This window comes from Molossus molossus, unplaced genomic scaffold, assembly GCF_014108415.1.
Source record: "Molossus molossus isolate mMolMol1 unplaced genomic scaffold, mMolMol1.p scaffold_m16_p_9, whole genome shotgun sequence".
Classification (NCBI taxonomy): domain Eukaryota; kingdom Metazoa; phylum Chordata; class Mammalia; order Chiroptera; family Molossidae; genus Molossus; species Molossus molossus.
The window spans coordinates 53,278,033-53,300,649 of NW_023425403.1; the positions used below are offsets into that span (position 1 = coordinate 53,278,033).

The 22,617-nt window shown below is 35.5% G+C and overlaps 1 non-coding gene across 1 annotated transcript; it reads left to right on the forward strand.

The window, feature by feature from the left end:
• Positions 1-21,637: 21,637 nt before the first annotated feature.
• On the forward strand, positions 21,638-21,747 carry LOC118623095. The gene has a single exon (XR_004958206.1). It is a non-coding gene; the product is annotated as a U6 spliceosomal RNA (small nuclear RNA).
• The last annotated feature ends 870 nt before the right edge of the window (positions 21,748-22,617 follow it).

Sequence of the window (22,617 nt, forward strand, 5' to 3'; positions counted from 1 at the left end):
AACAGGAAATACATGCAGAGAGGTTTTGTGACTTGGTTGTGTTTATTTCTACTACATAACAGACCTGAGAACTGAGTCTAAACAGTAGATTCTATCACTTGTGTAAAACAGACAATTGAAATTATGCATTGACACTAGAAAGAGAGTGAGAGGGAATGCACAGAGAGGGTACAAAGCCTTAACATGTGTGTGGGAGGGTGGGAGAGAGGGTTGAGATGAGATAGAAGAACACGAGGTATGTGTACTCTGTGTCATGATGGAGTGTTGAGAAACACAAATTAGCTGTATCATAGTGTAAGTCCACAGAGGGAAATATATACACGCACAACCAATGGACACAGACATTCGTTTGGGGAAAGTCGGAGCAGGATGGGAGCAGGAAAGAAGGGGTCAATGGGGTGTGAAAATGGGGGACATCTGTAATACTTTCAACAATAAAAAGAAAGGTGTGGGGGGACATCAAATAAATTAACATTATGCTCCTCATAGTTAGCTGAAGACTTCTGTCTACTGTTTTCTAGAATTTCTTCTTTTCCTGAAATTGGATGCCACAAAATACTTCATTCAATCAGTTTCTTAAAAGACATGCTAGCTGTTTTCTATGAATTCAGTTTACTTCTCTACAACATTATGGAGATGCTTAAATATTAGCATTGTCTAAGAGTAACATTTGTCGGTAGTTTTAATATTTATTCATATTCATTATACAGTTGAAAACATGGTTTTAGACTTATTTTACATTATTGTTGACAGCTTTTGCCCAGAAGCACTCTTGATTTTATTTTTGTTTTGTAGCTCTGTTCACCAACTTTTATTGCATTGCGACATTCCCCAAAGATCGGCTGTTTATAGAACATATATAATACTTCTTGAAAAATGAAGTAAAAGATGATTAAAAGAGTAGTTGCCGTGTTCATTCATCTCTCGGAGTGCCCTGAACAGAAGTTCCACCATTTGAATTTATTTTCTGGTCAAAAAAACTGAGAACATTAGCAACTGGCCACCTCTGACCGGCGTCATCTTTTCTCCTGACATTGAATCATCCATTGCCTCTGACCTGCCTGTTTCGGGCTATCCAGGATATACTGAAATTTCTATAGTGCTTTTCATTTCCAAACGAGGACAAAAGTAGCACCACAAAACTGCTATCAAGCTGTCCTTCCAGCGGCTCATGTGATAGCTCATAAGAGATCCTGCAGCTTTCAACAGCGTTCACATGGACCACTTTGTCAGCTGGTGGAGACTGTAGCCGTTACTTACGCTTCCAATCATGCAAGAGACTCTCGTCTTCAGAAAATTAATCAGATTTCTGCTCTTTTTCAAATCCTCCCATTTTTTAAACACAGACATTACTACATATAATGGCACAATAGCTCCAATTTATGTATCTTTTCTTTATTCCTTGAATTAAATTCATTGAGACTTTGGGATCAGATATATTAAATTATGATTTAAATGCCAAATTTAATTTGGTCCTAAAAAGATTTATTACCTGAAAAAGAAGGTTATTATGTTGGCCTTTTCACTATATGTCTGTAATTTTTATAATTGTTTATTCCTTTATTGTAACTTTGGACTCGAGGTATCTTGTCACGTTCAAGGAATGTTTGAAGCACATGAGTGTGTGTGTGTGTGTGTGTGTAAGTGACTTCCATGGTGATATTTTATATTACTTTATAATCATATGGCTTTTGTTTCTTTAGCTTTCCTGTATTCTCTAGTCTTATTATTGAGCCTACCCAGCAGAGCTTTTCCCCAGTATCTATGCTTCATTCGGTTATCTTATTTACCATGATGATGCATTGTCTTCTTTATGCAGATGATATACTGATTTATCTCTTTCAGTGAACTTTTCTGCAGCAATTTCAAAGCTGTCAGGCTGGCCTACTAAGATTAAAGACTAAAAGAACCCAGCATTTTCACAATAAAGTACATACAATCACAACCGCCAACTAGAGATCTCCCCTTGATTTAACAATCTTTGGATTATAACTTTTTTGTGGGGGAATAAATTATTTTATAGAAAACCAAAGTCTTAGAGGAACTAACTCTAAGGTATTTTAGGGTGATATTATTCACTGGATGCGTAAATATTTCATTTATCTTTTAAGGAACATTGATCAACCATGACCATTGCTATTTGGGACTGATTTATAAGTACAGAAATTGCCTAAGTGCATCACATTACGAGATTAAATATCAGGAAATGAGTGGGAAAAGTATGAGAAAAAGAAGAAAAACAAGAACATTCTGTGGCCAGAAATACTTCCTCTACCATCTTCTAAATGTTAGTAGGGGTTTGACTTTTGACTTTTTAAAAATTCTCATTCTGCCTCTTCCCTCTAAGTCATCCAATTCATTATTGTTTCTTTAAATGCCATTAATATTTGGGACACCTAAACTTACATCCCCAGCCCTGCTGTGTTTTCTGAGATGCATGCTTATAAAATGACTTATTTCAACACTACATGGAATTGTCATAGTTATCTCTTAGGTGGCATGTCACAAACTAGCTTGTGTCTAGTGTTTCCCATCGTCAGGAAAAGCCAATCTATCCAACTATCTACCTATTGTCTTTTATTTGACCTCCCAAGCCTGGCCTAATTCCACCTCTGCTCTCCTCTTTTGTCTTGTTGTAAACCACTCTTTTGATCATTGAGATCCAGCCATGTTGCCTTTTGTTCAGTAATATAATTATTTATTTAATTATGTTCATGAGCCACTTTCTTCCCCATTTTCCTGCCAACAGGCCTCAGCTTAAATACCATGATACCATAGAAACCCGGCTACTGCAACTCCATGACTGCAACGGCCTCGAGCCAGCAGAAGGGTGTGTATTGCGGATGATCCCTCACATTCTCGTACTTAATGTGGCCCCTATTTCTATGTCTAAGTCCAGGAATACAAGGCTCCTCCAAGTCTGTGCTGCTGTGTAACCCTGCTACGGCCTTATCTTCAGGTAAAGGTCAGGAGAGAAAGTTGAAACAAACAAACAAACAAACAAACAAACAAACAATAAAATAAAATAAAATAAAATAAAATAAAATAAAATAAAAACCCTGGGATGTTACCCCATGGGGGTTGCTTCTTCAAATGTTGACTTTACTCCCGAATCACCTTGATTTTGCTAGTTGCTTTTTCTATTTACGCAGCATTTGAAGTATTCTTGGATTACACTATCTTTGCCAATACTGAAAGTTCATGAAGTCCATTCTTAAATTCAAAGACTAAATTATTTTACCACCAGTTACCAAGTAGACTTTATAACTGTAAAAAATATTTGTAAAGTTAGCACATTTGATTCCAAAGTATTGTAACGGTTCTAGTATTTAAACCTCTCATTTTTACAAAAATAGTCTATGGTAACTTGAAGCAGATTAAGCCACAGAATAGTAGAAGAAAGTGGGCACAACTATCAACTTCTTGGTTTTTGAACTTCTCTTTCTTTGAATATCTTGCATAACATGAAGATATTATCATATGGCACAAGTGTAGGCCTTCATGGAAATCTGTGGATTAATTATAAAGAAAGAATTTTTCCTAATATTTAAGTATAAAAATAATAACAACAATAATAATTGTTTCTTTCAATCCAGTGGATCATCTTGCACACCCCTTGAAATGTACTCATCTGTAGATATCACTGGTTAAAAATACACCCTTATGAGTAAAAAAAGAACTCGGTTGAAATCCCAGTATAGCATTTATTAGCTATGTAACCAGGGACAAATTCCCTACTCTGAACTTCAGTTACTTTATCTATAATATGAGAATTGTGGTAATGATTAAATGAGATAAAATATATCCATTATATTGCACAAACACTCACAAATAATTTATATATATGTGTATATATATATATTTACATGAAATATACTATATACATTATATATAGTATAGTTTACCACTCAAAGCCATTCAATCTTTATGAACTATAATCGATTAATATTTATGGCTGAGACTGTATCACTGGCTGATTGTTTCTTGTCAACTCAGCATCCCTGCCATACCCTTTAGCGTTCAGCTTTCCATCACAGGGAAGGCCTGGAATTACATTACCCTAAAGTTTCTAGGCTCTTAAGTACCAACAATGAGAGGCACTGAAGAAGGCTCTGGTCAGGTAGCATGAGTCATCAGTTGCAACTTCTTTTGACTTCGCAATTTCTCCTGAACCATTTGGTGCTGCAGATGTTTTGGACCAGCAGATAAAGCTCTGGGAATGCCTGACATCCTCAAGGCGGTAGCTGTCCTTCCTCAACTCTTCCAATTCTATGTCTCTGATCACTTATATTAAATCTTTTCTAAGATCACAAAAAAAAAACTCTTACAGAAACCTTGAATTTGCCAGTGTTATGCTGACTGATACCTGCTCAAAAGGCATGTGCAGGTTCTAGTAGACAAGAGGAAACATTATATAACTGTCAGATACTTTTTCTCTCCTCCTCCTTTCTTTTCTCCTGGGAAATAATCATTTCTATTCTGAATTACTATGTATTTTTTTCTTTATATTTTCTTCAGAAGACATAATGAAACAATGTAAAATATATACAAAAATAAATTTTGAATACAAGGTTTTATCATTTATATTGTGTAGTTGTATTGGCCTTTTCCGATTATAAACTTAATTATAAGAAAGAAGGGTTTTTGTATTTTTTTTTTTTTTTTGAGTAAAATAAAGTATAGGTTTTGTTATTGTTGTTTATTTTTTGTAATGCTCCTTTGAAGAGTGTTTTTAAACTAGGGATGTTCTGGCAATGATAGTCTTGTCAAGAAGTTGTCAATTAAAAAATGGAACTTCCTCATTCATAAAACAATATAAAGTACATACAAGACAGCTCTGGCTATCTGACTGACCTGCTGTAGATCGCATCACTAAGAGATCCTCGTGAGGTGGAAAATGATGCTTATGCTGATTAAACTACCAAAGAAAAGATCTCTAGCACAGAATGCCACAGCATAAGGGCCCCGAAAGTCACTCTGAAAGCACGGGAGAGAACGTGCTATAGTTTGAAAGGTTTTAATGAAAAGAATTTTAATGAGGAATATGGATAATGAAAAAGTACACAATTTAACGTAAGAATTATGATCTCTAGGGAAAAGCACTCCAAGTACCAGATTAACCTCATGACTTTCATTGCAAACCAGGGCTGCTTTTCCTGGAGGAAGCCATAAAGGCTGCCCGGGCTTCAATGAGAACAGCTGTCTGACTCTCCAAGAAGCTGAAGACTGGGGCAGTGATAATAACATTTCTAATATTTATTGCCTGGGGAAAGATTTTCAAACATGGCATGATGCCAAAATTAAATTACTTTTTAAACAAATCCCTGAGCCTTTGCTCTTTGTGGCTTCCCTTTGGTGACTTGTCAAATGTCACCAGTCTGATAGCCCACTTCATATTAAAATTGGTGCATCCATAATTTATCTTAAGCCTGGCAGAAGGAATTCTTCCTTTTTCATCTCATTCAGACATTTTCGAAGTTATAGCAGCAATAGTATTATCAATATCTTGGGCAGAAAATAGTCAGTATGCATATTTATTTCTGTCTAAAATTGTATCATTAAGCAAAATAAAAGGGAACCAAATAAAGCCTTATAAAAATGCAGTTATTGTTTTAGTCCTCTTCTTTTCTAGCATATGGGGCAAATGCATAAACTGAAAAATATACAACATATATTAAGTCAGATTCTTATACATACTAGTTATGCTGGGCTACACTTGGGTAAGTCCTTTTACAACTTTAATTTGAGTCTTCATAATATCTGATATATCATACAGGTTTGCTCTAGAGTTTCAATGTTCCCCAAGTCAAATCAAATAAAATAGAAATATAAAACATATTAGTCTGTCACAAAGTACAATTTAAATTCATACAGAATATTTTTGTATGCACATTCTACTTTAACCAAAATTCACATTATGCAAGGAAGTGACTTGTGATTCTTACTAGATATAAAACTAGGGACAAAAGATTGTTAAGACTGTATCAGTTGCCAATACAAAATGATATAAATAAAAAAAGCCATTACCCAATTATCGTGATGAAGTTACCTACCTATATTCAGGAAAGAGCAAAAAATCAACTAGAATATTGCACCTAAAAAAATAAATAAATCAGAATCTTCATTTGAGTTACGTAAGACTTTCTCTTATTGCAGGTGTTTTTCATAATCTTCATTTTCTCTGCTTTATGTAGAATTTGATTAGATATGACAAAAAATGTATGCAATGATAATGCCTTCCAAGTAATGAAAATGTTTCTATCAAAAAGTCTATGTTGTTCAAACTATTAATCAAGACTAATAGAAGAATATAGGTGTTTCCAGACATTCAAAGATATATATAATTTGTGTCTTTTTAATCCTTTCTTAGAAAGTCACTTAAGGTAACTCTCTATCAAAATGACAGAGTAAAAGCAGCGAGAGAAGGTCAGATGACTCAGATTATCAAAGGCAGGACCCCAAACAAATTTTCCCAGTCCAACATAGAGCAGCAGGATTGTAATCTCCAGGGCAGGTAATAACAAAAGGAAAACTTTATAGTATAAATCTAAAATTCATGTGAAACATTCTATTAAAATAAAAGAGTAAATTATTTGATTAAACATAAATAACAGTAAATAAATAAATTAGCAACTATAAATTCCAGGAAAAAAACAAACAGCTCTTACAATGTTAGGGTAGAAATGTAAAGCAAACTAAAATGTAGCTTAATTTTGAGCAATTCATTGAATGTCATTATGAGACTCAATTTATCTTGACTGTGTAATAGTATCTTGTAGGTGGCATAGCAAAAGTGATATTAAAAGAATTATAATCATAGTATCCTAGGGATAAAGCCAAGGGTGGCACTTAGATTTACAGTGTCCAATATTTATATAGTTTATGAAAAGATATTTACTATTTTTTTGTCTTTGGGATCAATAATGGGCACATTACACACTACTTAATTAAGGTTGGAGAACATAAAGTAAATGTTTGAAGTCTTGCCAATATAAAAATACATGCGCTCTCTACAGAGGTCAGAGGAAAGCAGTAAAGGAAGAGAAGCGAGAGTCAGAGTCCTCGTCTATTTTTTTTCTTTTCTTTATTGAGTTTAGAGAGGGAGGAAGGGAAAGGGAGAGAGAGAATAGAAACATCGATGAGAGAAAACATCCTGCATGCCCCTCTCTGGGGATCGGACCCACAACCCGGGCATGTGCCCAGACCAGATATCTAACTGGCGACCTCTTGGTGCATGGGTTGATGTTCAACCAATGAGCCACACTGGCTAGGCAGAGTTCTAGTCTTTTAAATTGGGTATTCAAAATGTTTTTTATTTCTTTTAGAAACAAGAATTAGAATAGTAAGTATAATTTTTAAACTTCTATAGTTGAGTAGCAGGTGAACTAAGACTGTTGATATAACTAGGTTAGATAGAGGAGATATAAGAGAAGTATAGAGTTGTAAATCCACCTATCTCAACAGAAAGTGGTCAAGAAAAACTTGGTTGAGTAGCCCTGGCCACTTTGGCTCAGCGGTTAGAGCATCGGTCCATGGACCAGTGAGTTGTGGGTTTGATTGCGGTAAAGGGCAGGTACCGCAGTTGTGATTAGTCCCCGGCCCTGGTTGGGTTGTGCAGGAGGCAACCAGTCGATGTGGCTTCATCACATTGATGTTTCTCTCTAGCTCTCTACCTCCCACTCTATTTGATAATAAGTGGAAAAATATCCTCGGGTGAGGATCAAAAAATAAAAAAGTTGGTTGAACTTTTCAAAGTTAAAATATTTGCTTTTGAGGATTGGAACTGGGAGTTGAGAAGGATAAATTTGGATTCATGTTTTTTATTAAATTTATCTGTATTATTAAATTATTTTAAAACGTGTGCATAGGGAGGAGGAAAAATGGCGGCGGAGTGAACGGAGCTACACAGACCGTCTCCCAGAACCAAACTGGAATTACAACTATACCACAGACAAATCGACGGGAAAAACCAACAGAAAAACAGCTTGCGAGGACCATACAACGAGGGACACTGACTCGATCCCCGTAGGCTTGCGAAGGCGCGAGACGGGGGCTGGGAGCCCACGGTCGGCAGCTCGGCAGCGGCCTTAGCTGGGAGCGGCGCCCTCGGGTCACACTCCCAGGCGGCTCCACAGCGCAGCCAGGACAGAGGCTGAAACAGCCACAGCCACTCACCTTGGGCTCTGGCGGAGGGAGGGCGGACTGGACTGGAACTGTGTCGGGACACTCGGGGTTTGGAGGGCGCTCAGAGCTTTGGCTGAGTGCAGCCACTCAGGACGGTGGCCACATTGCTCCTTCCCAGGGCTCTGAGGAGAGGCAGCAGCCCCTCCCTCGGAGATCCAACCCCACCCTGTGGGCCATTGAAGTGTTAATTGAGGCTCACTAACAACCAGCATCTGCCCCACCCTCGTGAAAGCCCCTTGGCTGAGCACCAGAGGGAGTTTTTCAATCAACTGACAACCCAAAACTCATCAAGTAACCTAGACTGCTAGCCTCCAGGCAAAAAGCTAGAGGATAACAGTACCTTTCCTGGGCTGGCAACTTTAACCAGGAAAGTAAGACTTGACAGTGTTGTTCAACGTGGGTCCTCCCTCGCTCATCTAAACACAAGACAGGGAGCCACAAACAGCAGAACACCAACACCCACAGGGAGAACTTGACAGGCTCCAAAGCCCACAGTGATAGCCAAAATGGTGAAACACAGAAACAGAAGCCAAATGAAAGAGCAAGACACCTCCACCGAAGATGAGATCAATGTGGAGCAATTAGGCATGTTAACAGAGCTAGAAATCAGAGCCATGATCTTGAGGAAGCTGAACAGCATGAGTAAGGACATAGAGACACTGAAAATAAGCCAACTGGAAATTAAAAACCAACAAGAAGAGATAAAAAATGACATATCCGAAATGAAAAACACATTGGAAGGTTTAAAAAGCAGAGTAGGGGAAGCTGAGGACCGGATCAGTGAATTAGAAGACAGGGTAGAAAAAATCAACCAATCAGAAAAACAAAAGGAAAAAACTATTAAAAAACAGGAAGACAGCTTAAGAGAACTATGGGACAACTGGAAACGTAATAATATTCGCATCATAGGAGTCCCCGAAGAAGAAGAAAATGAGCAAGGGATAGAGAATATATTCAAAAAAATAGTGAGAGAAAACTTCCCTAATTTGGTGAAGGAAGAAGGCATTCAAGTTCAAGAAGCACAGAGAGTCCCAAGTAAGAAGAACCCAAACAGGCCCACACCAAGACACATAGTAATTAAAATGCCACAAATTAAAGACAAAGAGAGAATTCTAAAAGCAGCAAGAAATAACAGGTTAGCTACAAAGGGAACCCCATAAGGCTCTCAGCTGACTTCTCACAAGAAATACTACAGGCCAGAAGACAATGGCATGAAGTAATCAAAGTCATGAAAAACAAGAATCTGAATCCAAGACTACTCTACCCAGCAAGGCTATCATTCAAAATAGAAGATCAAATAAAGAGCTTCCCAGACAAAAAAAGGCTAAGGGAATACATTAACACCAAACCAGCACTGCAAGAAATGTTAAAAGGACTGCTGTAATTAGCAGTAGAAATGGGAAGAAAAATAGAACCACACGAAACAAAAATGGCAATAAATAAGTACATATCAAAAATCACCTTAAACGTAAATGGATTGAATGCTCCCATAAAGAGACACAGAGTAGCTGATTGGATAAGAAAGCATGACTCATCTATATGTTGTTTACAAGAGACCCACCTCTCAACAAAAGATTCACATAGGTTGAAAGTGAAGGGATGGAAAAAAATTTTCCAAGCAAATGGAAAGCAAAAAAAAGCTGGGGTAACAATTCTCATATCTGATAAAATAGATTTCAAAATGAAGACCATAACTAGAGACAAAGACGGCCACTACATAATATTGAAAGGATCTATCCAACAGGAAGATATAACCTTGATAAACATATATGCACCCAATATAGGAGCACCAAAATATATTAAAAATCTTCTGGAGGACTTCTAAGGAGAAATCGACAACTATACAATCATAGCAGGGGACTTCAACACCCCGTTGACAGCACTGGATAGATCCTCTAGGCAAAAAATTAGCAAGGAAACAGAGACTCTAAATGAAGCACTAGACCAAATGGATTTAATAGATATCTACAGAGAATTACACCCCAAAACTACAGAATACACATTCTTCTCAAGTGTACATGGGACATTCTCAAAGATAGACCACATGATAGGACACAAACTAAATCTCTACAAGTTCAAGAAGATTGAAATCATATCAAGCATCTTCTCAGATCACAATAGCATGAAACTAGAAATCAATTGCAACAAGAACATGCAAAGGCATTTCAACACATGGAGGCTAAATAGCATGTTATTAAACAATGAATGGGTCACCGAGGAGATCAAGGAAGAAATCAAAAACTTCCTGGAAATCAATGAAAATGAAGACACAACAACACAAAATCTATGGGATGCAGCGAAAGCAGTTCTGAGAGGGAAGTTCATAGCACTACAGGCCTACCTCAAAAAACAAGAAAAATTTCTAATTTACTGTCTAACCTCACAACTTAAAGAATTAGAAAGCAAACAAAAAGAAAACCCCAGAGCAAGTAGAAGGAAGGAAATAGTAAAGATCAGAGCAGAAATAAATGACATAGAGACCAAAAAAACAATTCAAAGGATCAATGAAACAAAGAGCTGGTTTTTCGAAAAGATAAACAAGATTGATGGACCCTTAGCTAGACTCACCAAGAAACAAAGAGAGAGAACCCAAATACACAAAATCAGAAATGAAAGAGGAGAAGTAACAACCAACACCACGGAAATACAAAAGATCGTTAACAACTACTACGAACAACTATATGGCAACAAATTTGACAATCTAAGCGAAATGGACAAATTTCTAGAAACACACAGTCTCCCAAAACTATTCCCGGAAGAGATAGAAAACTTGAACAACCAATAACAACTAAGGAAATTGAAGATGTAATCAAGACTCTCCCAGCAAACAAAAACCCAAGCCCAGATGGTTTCACGGGGGAGTTTTACCGAACATTTAAAAAAGAACTAACACCCATTCTCCTGAACCTATTTCAAACAATCAAGAAGAAGGAAGACTTCCAAACACGTTCTATGAGGCGAGCATAATTCTAATTCCAAAACCAGAAAAAGACACTATGAAGAAAGAAAACTATAGGCCAATATCCCTGATGAACATAGACACCAAAATCCTGAACAAAATATTAGCAAATAGGATCCAGAAATACATCAAAAAAATTATTCACCATGACCAAGTGGGATTCATTCCAGGGATGCAAGGCTGGTACAATATTCGCAAATCAATAAACGTGATACACCACATAAACAAAATGAAGAATAAAAACCACATGATCATATCAATAGATGCTGAAAAAGCATTCGACAAAATCCAGCATCCATTTCTGATAAAAATGCTCAGCAATGTAGGAATAGAGGGATCATATCTCGACATAATAAAGGCCGTATATGAAAGACCTACAGCCAACATCATACTCAAAGGACAGAAACTAAAAACATTTCCATTAAGAACAGGAACAAGACAGGGATGTCCACTTTCGCCACTCTTATTTAACATCGTACTGGAAGTCTTAGCCACAGCAATCAGATATGAAGAAAAAATAAAAGGGATCCAAATTGGAAAGGAGGAAGTGAAACTGTCATTATTTGCAGATGACATGATATTGTACATAGAAAACCCTAAAGACTCCATCAAAAATCTATTAGACTTAATAAATGAATTTGGCAAAGTAGCAGGATACAAAATTAATGTCAAGAAATTGACGGCATTCTTGTACATCAATGATGAACTCACAGAAAGAGAAACTGAAAAAACAATCCCATTTACCATCGCTCCAAAAAAATTACGATACCTAGGAATAAACCTAACCAAAGAAGTGAAGGACCTATTTGCAGAAAACTACAGGTCATTGAAAAAAGAAATAGAGGAAGATATAAAAAAGTGGAAGCACATACCCTGTTCATGGATTGGAAGAATTAACATCATTAAAATGTCCATACTACCCAAAGCAATCTATAGATTCAATGCAATCCCCATCAAAATACCAACAACATATTTCATAGAACTAGAACAAATACTTCAAAAGTTCATATGGAACCAAAAAAGACCCCGAATAGCCACAGCAATCTTGAAAAAGAAGAACAAAGTAGGTGGGATCACAATACCAGATATCAGGTACTACAAAGCGACTGTAACCAAAACAGCCTGGTACTGGCACAAAAACAGGCATATAGACCAGTGGAACAGAACTGAAAACCCAGAAATGGACCCAAGGCAATACGCTCAATTAATATTTGACAAAGGTGGCAAGAGCATAGAGTGGAGTAAAGACAGCCTCTTTAATAAATGGTTTTGGGAAAATTGGACAGCTACATGAGAAAAAATGAAACTAGACCATCAACTTACACCATACACAAAAATAAACTCAAAATGGATAAAAGACTTAAATGTGACCCGTGAATCCATAAAAATTCTAGAAGAAAATGTAGGCAACAAAATTTCAGACATCATACGGAGCAGAATTTTCACTGATACATCACCTAAGGCAACAGAAATAAAGGAGAAAATAAACACATGGGACTACATCAAACTAAAAAGCTTCTGCACAGCAAAAGAAACAATCATCAAAATGGAAAGGCAACCCACTGTATGGGAGAACATCATTGCCAATGATGTATCAGATAAAGGGTTAATTTCCAATATATAGAGAGTGCTCAAACAACTCCACAAAAGGAAGACAAAGAACCCAATTAAAAAATGGGCAGAGGAGCTGAATAGACACCTCTCCAAACAGGACATACAAATGGTCAAGAGACATATGAAGAAATGCTCAACATCACTAATCATCAGAAAGATGCAAATTAAAACAACAATGAGGTATCACCTCACACCTGTCAGAATGGCCGCCATCAACAAATCATCAAACAAGTGTTGGCGAGGGTGTGGAGAAAAGGGGACTCTAATACACTGCTGGTGGGAATGCAGACTGGTGCAGCCGCTATGGAAAACAATATGGTGCTACCTCAAAAAATTAAAAATTGAACTTCCATTTGACCCAGTGATCCCACTGCTGGGAATATACCCTAAGAAGCCTGAAACACCAATCAGGAAGAATATATGTACCCCCATGTTTGTAGCAGCACTATTTACAATAGCTAAAATCTGGAAACAGCCCAAGTGTCCACCAGTAGACGAATGGATAAAAAAGCTGTGGTACATATACACAATGGAGTACTATGCAGCGGTAAGAAAGATCTCTTATCCTTTGAGACGACATGGAGGGACCTGGAAAGTATTACCCTAAGTGAAAGAAGCCAAGCAGAAAAAGACAAATACCACATGATCTCACTTATATATGGAATATAATGAACATAACAGTCTGAGGAATACAGTAGACCCAGACACATGGAAGTAGGGCACAGACTGACATCCCTCAGAAGAGGGGGGGTTGGGGGGTGGGAAGAGATAAACCACAGAACTTATATGCATGTATGCATGACCAATGGACATGGACAACTAAGCTGGGGACAGGGTGGAGGGGTGGGGTGGGGGGTACCAATGGGGTAAAAAGGTAAAATATCTGTAACAAAAAAATAAATAAAAATTCATAAAAAAAAATAGAATAAAATAAAATAAAACGTGTGCATATAGTTCTTTAGTCACATTATTAGGCAATTCAAAAATAAAAGTTTCATAAAAAAGAATACAGAGTAGCAAAAGTGCTTAAGAATAAAATATGTAATAAATTTATCAGTGCTATTTTACAATCCTTTATCATTTGTTAATTCCCTATCAAATTACCCAAAGTACCTTTCCAAAGAACAATTAATTAACCTCAATTTCCCAAATTTTGATTCTCAACTCCTAAGAGAAGTCCCCCTTTATCTCCTATTTAAATAAGAAGGTAGATGCTATCTGGAGAAAATTTCTTAAATTTTCTTTTTCTCACCTAGGAATTCCTGTTTAGCTTTGCTTTTTCTTCTTCTCTGATAGGTATGAACCTTTTCCTCTCTAAGTCTACTTCTTCAGTAAGTACCCTTCTCAGTTCTATCTTAGCCATCCAACCTTCCTTTAAACGCAATCCCTCTATCTGGTCCTCAATCTCATCCTTTGTTGTCTCCCTTCCTGTCCATGGACATGTTTCAATATTGCGTATCAGAATCACATTTTTCTGATGGCTTGTTTCTAGCCTTTTTCCTGTCATACCCAATCTTGTAATAAGGATAACATTGCTGCTTATATTTTTTTAAACTCTTGAACTTATTTGATAATCTTTTAAATCTGATCTCTATTGAAGTAAATAAACTATATCTTTACGTTAGTAATAGCCCAAGAAATATCACAGGAAAATAAACTTTTCTCAGTTTTTATCCTTATTTACTCCCTCAATGTATCAGTTTTGATCATTCAGTCATGAATGAAATTCTCTTTTTTTATAATTTATCACCAATCTGTCCATGTGCCATTTAACATATGGCTTTTGTTACCATTGTTTGCTCTTCTCTTTTTTAAACCCTAAATGATGTCACTCTATACATTTCTTTTTTGAAATATCTTTTCCCTATATTTATGTTCTTTTTCCTTGTGATTTCATACATTCAACAAAGCTGCATCTCTTCTCATGCCTTTATAGTTACAGTGCTGCATTAGAAACCAAAGCCATACTTAATTCATTTTATCTGTTACTTAACTCATTACTTTTCACTGCCAAACCATTTTCTAGTGCTTACTATAGATCTGTTGTTACTCTTTCCATCCCTATGCTTAGACCTTAGGGAACCAATTTTGTTTTTGTTCTCCTCATTGCAAACATACATTCACATTATGTTCCAAGTTCATGTCTTCACGTTAGTTGTGCATCTATCCTCTGCTTTATATTCCCACTGCCTCAATTGTCAGCTTCCACATTTTTTTTCTTTTACTTAATTTTTACACATATTCATCACTCAATCTTAGTTCTTAAAGCAATCCAGACTGATTTAAGAGATATTTCAATAACTTCAGCCTCACAATCTGACACGACTTGAATATAAGTCATGGAGCCCATGATTTATGACAGATGTTAGAGTTGGAAGCCAGCCTGTATTCCTGGGCTCCATTTTGCACTAACACATATTTCCTTTTTCTAGCAAGCAGACACGTCCCAAGAACCTACAAGGCTACAAAATTCAGCACTCTCTTTGCCTCTTGGACCTGGCTCAGTTCTCTGGATTTGGTTTCAGATTTAGTTAACATCCCTCTACAGTCTTCCAAGATTGCTAACCAGGAACAGCATTTCCCTACAGGATTTGGGATCCCACACTAAACCACAGCTTGAGTCTGGGGCACTTCTCTATTCCATTTCCTCAGGTATGTGATCCATTCCTTATCTATTCCCATTCTCCAGCCAAAGTCCTGCTGTAGTTGGACAATATCTTTGGCAGGACTACCACTCAACAGATTTCTGATTTTAACTGTATAATTTCCCATTACTGATACTTATATGACTCAGTACCAATGGAGCCCCAAGTTGTGCCTAAGATTGCCGCATTTTAGATATAATTCGTTTTTTTACAACCAGCCTTTATAACTGGTTTATTTCTTTTTGTTCTCACCTTACCTTACTGACATATAATCCAAAGTAGGCTTTAGATACTCTCCCCTCCCATTGTCTCAAGTACTGTAATCCCATAGTCCAAACATAAATACTACTACTATCCTGACTCAAGTCCTTTATTATTTATATTTATATTTATATAAGTTCTTTACTTATAGTTACTCTTCTAATTTTCCTTGTATATTACTACTAGATTGCTTTTCCTAAGAATGGGAACTATGAATTTATATAAATTATTATTTTATGTATTAATTTATTAATTCATTAATTTAACATACACACATGAGCAAAAGTATGCTTACAGTTGTGAGTACACAAAACACAAAGTTTATTCTTGTATCATTATTTATTTTATTATTTATTATTATGAGCCTACTTTTGCCCACCCTATATATAGATTCGTATATTAATTCAATATACATTTGTTTAAAGAGACTAAAGTTATTCTATGTTCTTTTTTTCAAAGGTCTTCAATGGCTCTCCATTTTTCTGAAAAATAAAATACAAAACCAAATTGTTTTCAACTATTTTAACTGTATTAACATCTATACATACAGCCTATATTTTAAATAAACTACATTTCTCATCTTTCTACAGAAGTTATACACATCTAGTTATAACATGTCTTCCATGGGATTTGCCTTCTTACCCTCCTGTATACCAAAACCTTACCCTGCATTTTCCGTTCAAACCTAACTCCAAGAGGAAACTTTACTATATATTTGGCTATGGGAGAAAGGAAATCACTCACTTTCTAAAGATTTTATTTCCCTCCTTTATAATCCTAAGTATTAATACCACAGAAAGTAGTAAAATAATTATTATGAAGTTGTTACTTGTTATGCTTCAAAAATGCTAAAATCTTAAAAATATTACTATGTTAATTCTGAGTATATGTCAGGTTTTGTTACTTATGTATTATAAGCACACAATAAAATTCAATAGTGCCTAGTTAGCATCCTTCAGAATAGTCTAAGTTGTCATTACCAGAAAAAATCTTTTGATATTTGTTAAATATTAAAAATTCTTTATGATTTATTAAGAACATACATTTAAATATGGTATACTCATCCTTCTGGTACTTTCTTTTCCAAATGTGTTAAAATGGAAATATTGGGCATAAAGATAATAAACACACATGCTTTTACTGATAAAGAATAAAAGATAGTCATCTGATTTTAATTTATAGCTAAATTCACCACTAAGGGATGGGGCAGATATTTGAAGCATATGCCAACCACCCTCCTGTCTGTATAATGTGCCATATGAGTTCCTGAAAATATAGGTAAACACTTTTCTTTTTAAAAGTGATGTAAATTTGATTGGAATTGTTTCAAGATAAAAGATAAGAAAGTATAATATACTTCAACATGATAAAGTGAATCTATGGAAATATATATGAAAAAATTTTCATTCAATACATATAAGTGGAATACAGAGATAGAATACTTGACAGGACAAAGACGATCTCTGCTTTCATGATTTTATTCTTTTTTTAGTAGGAGAAAGCAAATAAATAAATAAACATGATTATATTATATAGTGATAACTGATATGAAGAAAATAGAGTAGCTTAATAAAAAAGTGAAAGGGCTAAAGAGGGAGTTACTTCTGAGTGATCAAAAACAATCTCTCCTCCCTGGCCGGTTTGGCTCAGCAGTTAGAGGGTCGGCCTGTGGACCAGAGAGGCCTGGATTCGGTTCCCGCTAAGGCATGTATCTTGGTGGCAGTTTGTCCCCAGCCCCGGTTGGGGTTGTGTGAGTGGCAGCCAGTCGATGTGTCTCTCTCACATCGATGTTTCTTACTCTCTTCCCCCCTCTCTCCCTTTCACTCATTTGAAGATAAATGCAAAAATGTCCTCGGGTGAGGATAAAAAAACAATCTTTCTAACATCACAATGGAGCTGAGAATAAAATGTCAAGAAAGTGTCAATTATGAGAATATTCCAGACAATAACAAGTGCAAAGACCTACAGGTGGGATTGTGAGTTAGTTTCTAAAGGGCACAGAATGTAAGCTAATGCTATTTAATAAAAGTAAATTAAGAGAATGGCATAAAATTAAGTCAGAAAAGTATGAGTTGATGTAGACCCATGTAGACCATGTTAAGATGTTTCAATTTGGTTCTAATGTTTTATTAAGATATTGTCTTCCTAAAGCTAAGAATAATGTCCAACTGGCCTTTGACTATCAAGGTCTATTTCTGCATAATATAAAACAAATATCTTCTGAACAACACAGACACCGTTTTCTTACTCTTTTCTTATTATATCTTTTATATATTATGTATGTATGTATATATATGTGTATATATATACACACACATATATACATATATATAATTTTATTATATTGATTTTTGCCATTGCATAGAGTCAAACATGTCTAAAATTTTAATTACACCCACAGCTTACAATATTTACTTTAGAAAACAGGTAGATATATTTTCATATAAGGCTAATGTTGAATAAACCATTGTGTTTGCTAAATTAATTGTGTCATACTCATAACTGCGTAGGTAAATCGTTTTTGGGAACCAAATTGAATGTGTCAGTTTGAGGTGCAGAGATTTCCATTTTCCTCTGAGATGTGACCTCTAGTACCATTGGCAGAAAGAAAAAATGGAATTGAATCTGCCCATGTCAATCAGTATAAATATGACTTAATTTGTTGATCTGGACTTCTTTCTCTCAGTTGCTGAACCTTTACAAACATAAACACTAGGGAGTTAGATTTACAATGTATGAAATGTCTGGTGCACTAGTAATTTTCATAATATAAATGAATAAATTAAAACAGCCACTTTTTATATGTCACCCATTGCTTAGCATTTCTCTTTAAGTTATTTCCCTGGCACAGCAAAGGAGAGATTGACTGTTCTTTGGACCAAACATCTTGATCACAACAAAAGACATGTTTTTTATTATACAATCTTATGTAGCTGCAATAAGAAGTTGTAAGATGTCACTCTGAAATGTAAGGATTTCTTAAGACTGAATGAAGAAACAAAGACATGAATAAATGACATTTTTCAACTGTAGTTCAGTATACATTAAATAATTTCCTAATATATATTCTTTGCTTCTTTAAGTTTGTAGTCAGATGCAACATCATGGCTTATTACTTCAGCCAAATTCATCATAGCTGATGAGTTACCTAAGATTAGGAGCTTTGGATTGCATTTTCCTTTCATTTTATTTTTATTATAAAATAATTTTTAAAATGTTAACAAACTATATTATGCAAATATTAATGCAGATATTCTAAATCACAATTCATAGAGTTATTCAATGATACCTTGGGCAGTCGTTTTACAGACATTATGGTAAGAAGAAAGGAGGCTATGATAAGATAAAAGGACAACTCAGGCTTAGAATAAATATTCCAGTGGGCTGAAAAAAATAAAGGTTAATTTCTCTCGCCCACTAGACAACTGCGACAGGTTGAGGGAGGTATCCTCCTTATATCATCCTCACTCAAGGATCCAGGCCAGGGGAGGCTCCATCTTCCTTCTGTAATTCCATGATTGCCCAGGACGGAGAAAACGATCATAGAGTTTACATTCTGGTTCTTAAAGGTCTAATCGGAAATGACACAAACCATTTCTGCTTATTTTTTGGTCAAAGCAAGTCATGCAGCAACATCTAAGTTCAAAGTTGTAGGGACTTGCAATATGATCCTCTGCCCAAAGGGAAAAACAGAAGTATTTGGTGAGCAAATAGATGACCTCGGCAATTTCTGCTTTCTCCTTGTTGAATCTCAGGAACACATACAAAATCCTACTGTTCAAAAACTTATTAATAATCTATTTTCATTGCACATTTCCAGCCTCTTCTCCATCAAGCTCTCACATGCTTTGTGCATCCCTGTTAAAATTCCCATTGTCCTCTCAACATACTGGAGCATTAACTGTCTTCAAGATTTTTCACATACTGCTATTGTGTCTGACATTTTCTTTTTTTCCCCTTCTCCCTCCTGGTCTCAGAATTATTATTATTATTTTATTATTATTAGTTTTTTATCCTCACCCGAGGACATTTTTGCATTTATCTTCAAATAGAGTGGGGAGAGAGAGAGAGAGAGAGAGAGAGAGAGAGAGAGAGAGAGAGAGAGAGACATCAATGTGAGAGGGACACATCAAGTGGTGCCACCCATACGACCCCAACTGGGGTTGGGGACAAACTGCAACGAAGTTACATGCCCATAGCGGGAACTGAACCCAGGACTTTCAGGTCCATGGGCAGACACTCTAACCGCTGAGCCAAACTGGCCAGGGCTCAGAATTATTTTTTAAAGCACAAATCAGATTTCAACTTTTCTGAGAATCCTCTCCCAGATCAAGTCAGTTGCTTTATTCTGAAGAGACATAGTACCTATAAAAATATTTATTTTAAGTTTTTCATCTAGAGTTTAAGTACTATGATATCAATTCAATTATTAGTATTTAATACAGAGCAAAAGCTTGATGATGAAATAGATTTCCTAAATCGTAAGATGTTATTGACATATACATCATTTGTCCATTATCTATGAAAGAATTACACATAGCTTCACTTGCCCATGAAATGTAACTCTAAGTCAGGAGTTGGAAAAGTTCTACCCATAGACCAAATCTAGCATGCTTCCTGTTTAACATAAAGTTTTATTGGAATACAGACGTATTTGTTTATGTATTATGTATGGATGTGCTACAACAGAGGAATTGAGTAGTTGCAACAGTGACTGTATTTGCCAGCAAAGCCTAAAATATTTACTATCTGACTGCAATGGACTGAATGTTTGTGTCTCTCAAAATTCATTTATTGAAATCCTAATGTCCAACGTGGTGATATTAGAAGGTGGGGCCTTTAGGGGGTAATTAGGTCCTGAGGGTAGAACCCTCATGAATGAGGTTAGTTCCCTTGTAAAAGGGACTCCAGGAAGCTGTTTTCCCTCTTCCTACCATGTGAGGGCACAATGAGAAAACAGCAATCTGTAATCCAGAGGAAGTTCCTTACATAAACCCAACCATGCTGGTACCCAGATCTCAAACTTCCAGCCTCCTGAACTGTAAGACATAAATTTCTGTTGTTTACAAGCCCTCTGATCTGTGTTATTTTATTGTAACAACCTGAACTAACCGTTAGGGGTACCGAGCCTTTACAGGAAATATGTAGACCCCCAACCTAAATAAAATGTGACCTTCACAGCACTTGAAAGGAAAAAATTTAATATGCATTAAACATTTCCTATCAGGCATCATGCTTTATTCTTTATCTTTGTTATCTCCTTTACCTCTAAAAATAGTCCAATATTGTTACATCATCCATTTTCTACATAAAACTATTATGCTGTTATTAGGATAAATTTCTCCAAATTATTTATTTAGACTTGAGATTGAAGATTTTAACTGATAAGACTTCTTGTTTTTCCACTTTATTACTTCATTTCTGTTGTTCTTACATGAAGAACCCTCTTTATAATAATTATATAATTGAGTCAATGATACTTTGAAATTCATATGAACGACAGCTATATTCTGAATATCCTGAGAAATATAGAAGACAATTAATTGAATTTCCCAATGCAAAATATCATCCCCTCATCTGCATTTCTCATTTCATTAATATCCCTAATGCTCAACATCATACCTATTAAGTACCTTGAACCTAAACCTATCCATTTATTTTACTTGCCACAACCAAACATTTTTTGGTTACACATACATATTGCCTGAAATATTACAACCACCTTCTTCATTTTCCTTCCTCAAGACTCTTTATAATTCTAAGATTAACCTTATCATTCATTCCTTTTCCTATCTTAAATGATAATTTAGGGACTCCCATATTTAAAAAAATAATTTTATCTTCTAATAAAAACTCATTACAATATTGCCAACATAATTCACTTACATGTAGATATATTTCTAACCTAACATGACATTTTATACTGTACCCTAAACTAATGGGGTGGTAAGTTATTGGTGAAAAATAATGAATGGTGCTCACACATATGGCAGCACATATACTAAAATTGTAACAATACCATGAAGATAAGCATGACCCCTATGGAAGGATGGCAGGCAAACTAGTGCAGCCTTCTGTATATTAAAAAAAAAGAAGGTCAGAAGGATCATGTTTCTTCCATTGTTTTATTCACCTGGATTTTGTTTTGCCTCAGAGTTCATGTCTCATACTCCTTACCTTACTTAAAGTTTGTAATAAAGCTACTATGTTCTGCTCAAACTTTCTCTGATGTAAATGACATAGTTACAGATTTCTGTAGAACTATTCATATCTCAAATGAAAATAATCACATCTTGCTCAATTATAAAGTGATTTGTATAATTGTCTATTTCTTTTATGCATTAGTTTGGTCTAATGTACCAAATATGGTCCAATAGATCATGGTTCAAATTCCAGATCTTTAGCTTACTACCTGTTCCCATAAGAACTTAGGCAAATGATCTCATTTTTAATATGGTCAGTTTCTTTATTTGTATTAATTGGAGTTATAAAACTTTCCAAGACTGCAGATAAGAAATGATAAACGATCATCATAATTACAAATATGTTGAATGCATTCAAGTTAGAGAACATATAATCATTTCTTTATTATTACAATGGAAATATAATATTTTTCTATATTCTGCATTCAATAAACATTTGCTAAATTGAATAGTAGTTGTCATTATTTCTTTATGAATCCAGTCATAATAAATATTTGCTATGAAGCTTGTTTCTTGGAGTAGTTGTGGGAGAGCTCATCTACCTATCTATCTGCATTTCTATCTATCTATGTATCTATCTACTCATTTATCTATTTTAATTTAGGACAAAGCAAAATGACTTGACATAAAAAATGGCTTCCTCTCTGAAATAGCCATAATGTGAATATAAATTGTAAACTCTATAAATTAAATGTGTTGCTTCTTGCCCTAAAGCTCTCAAACAATGAGAATATTATTAAAAGATGACTAT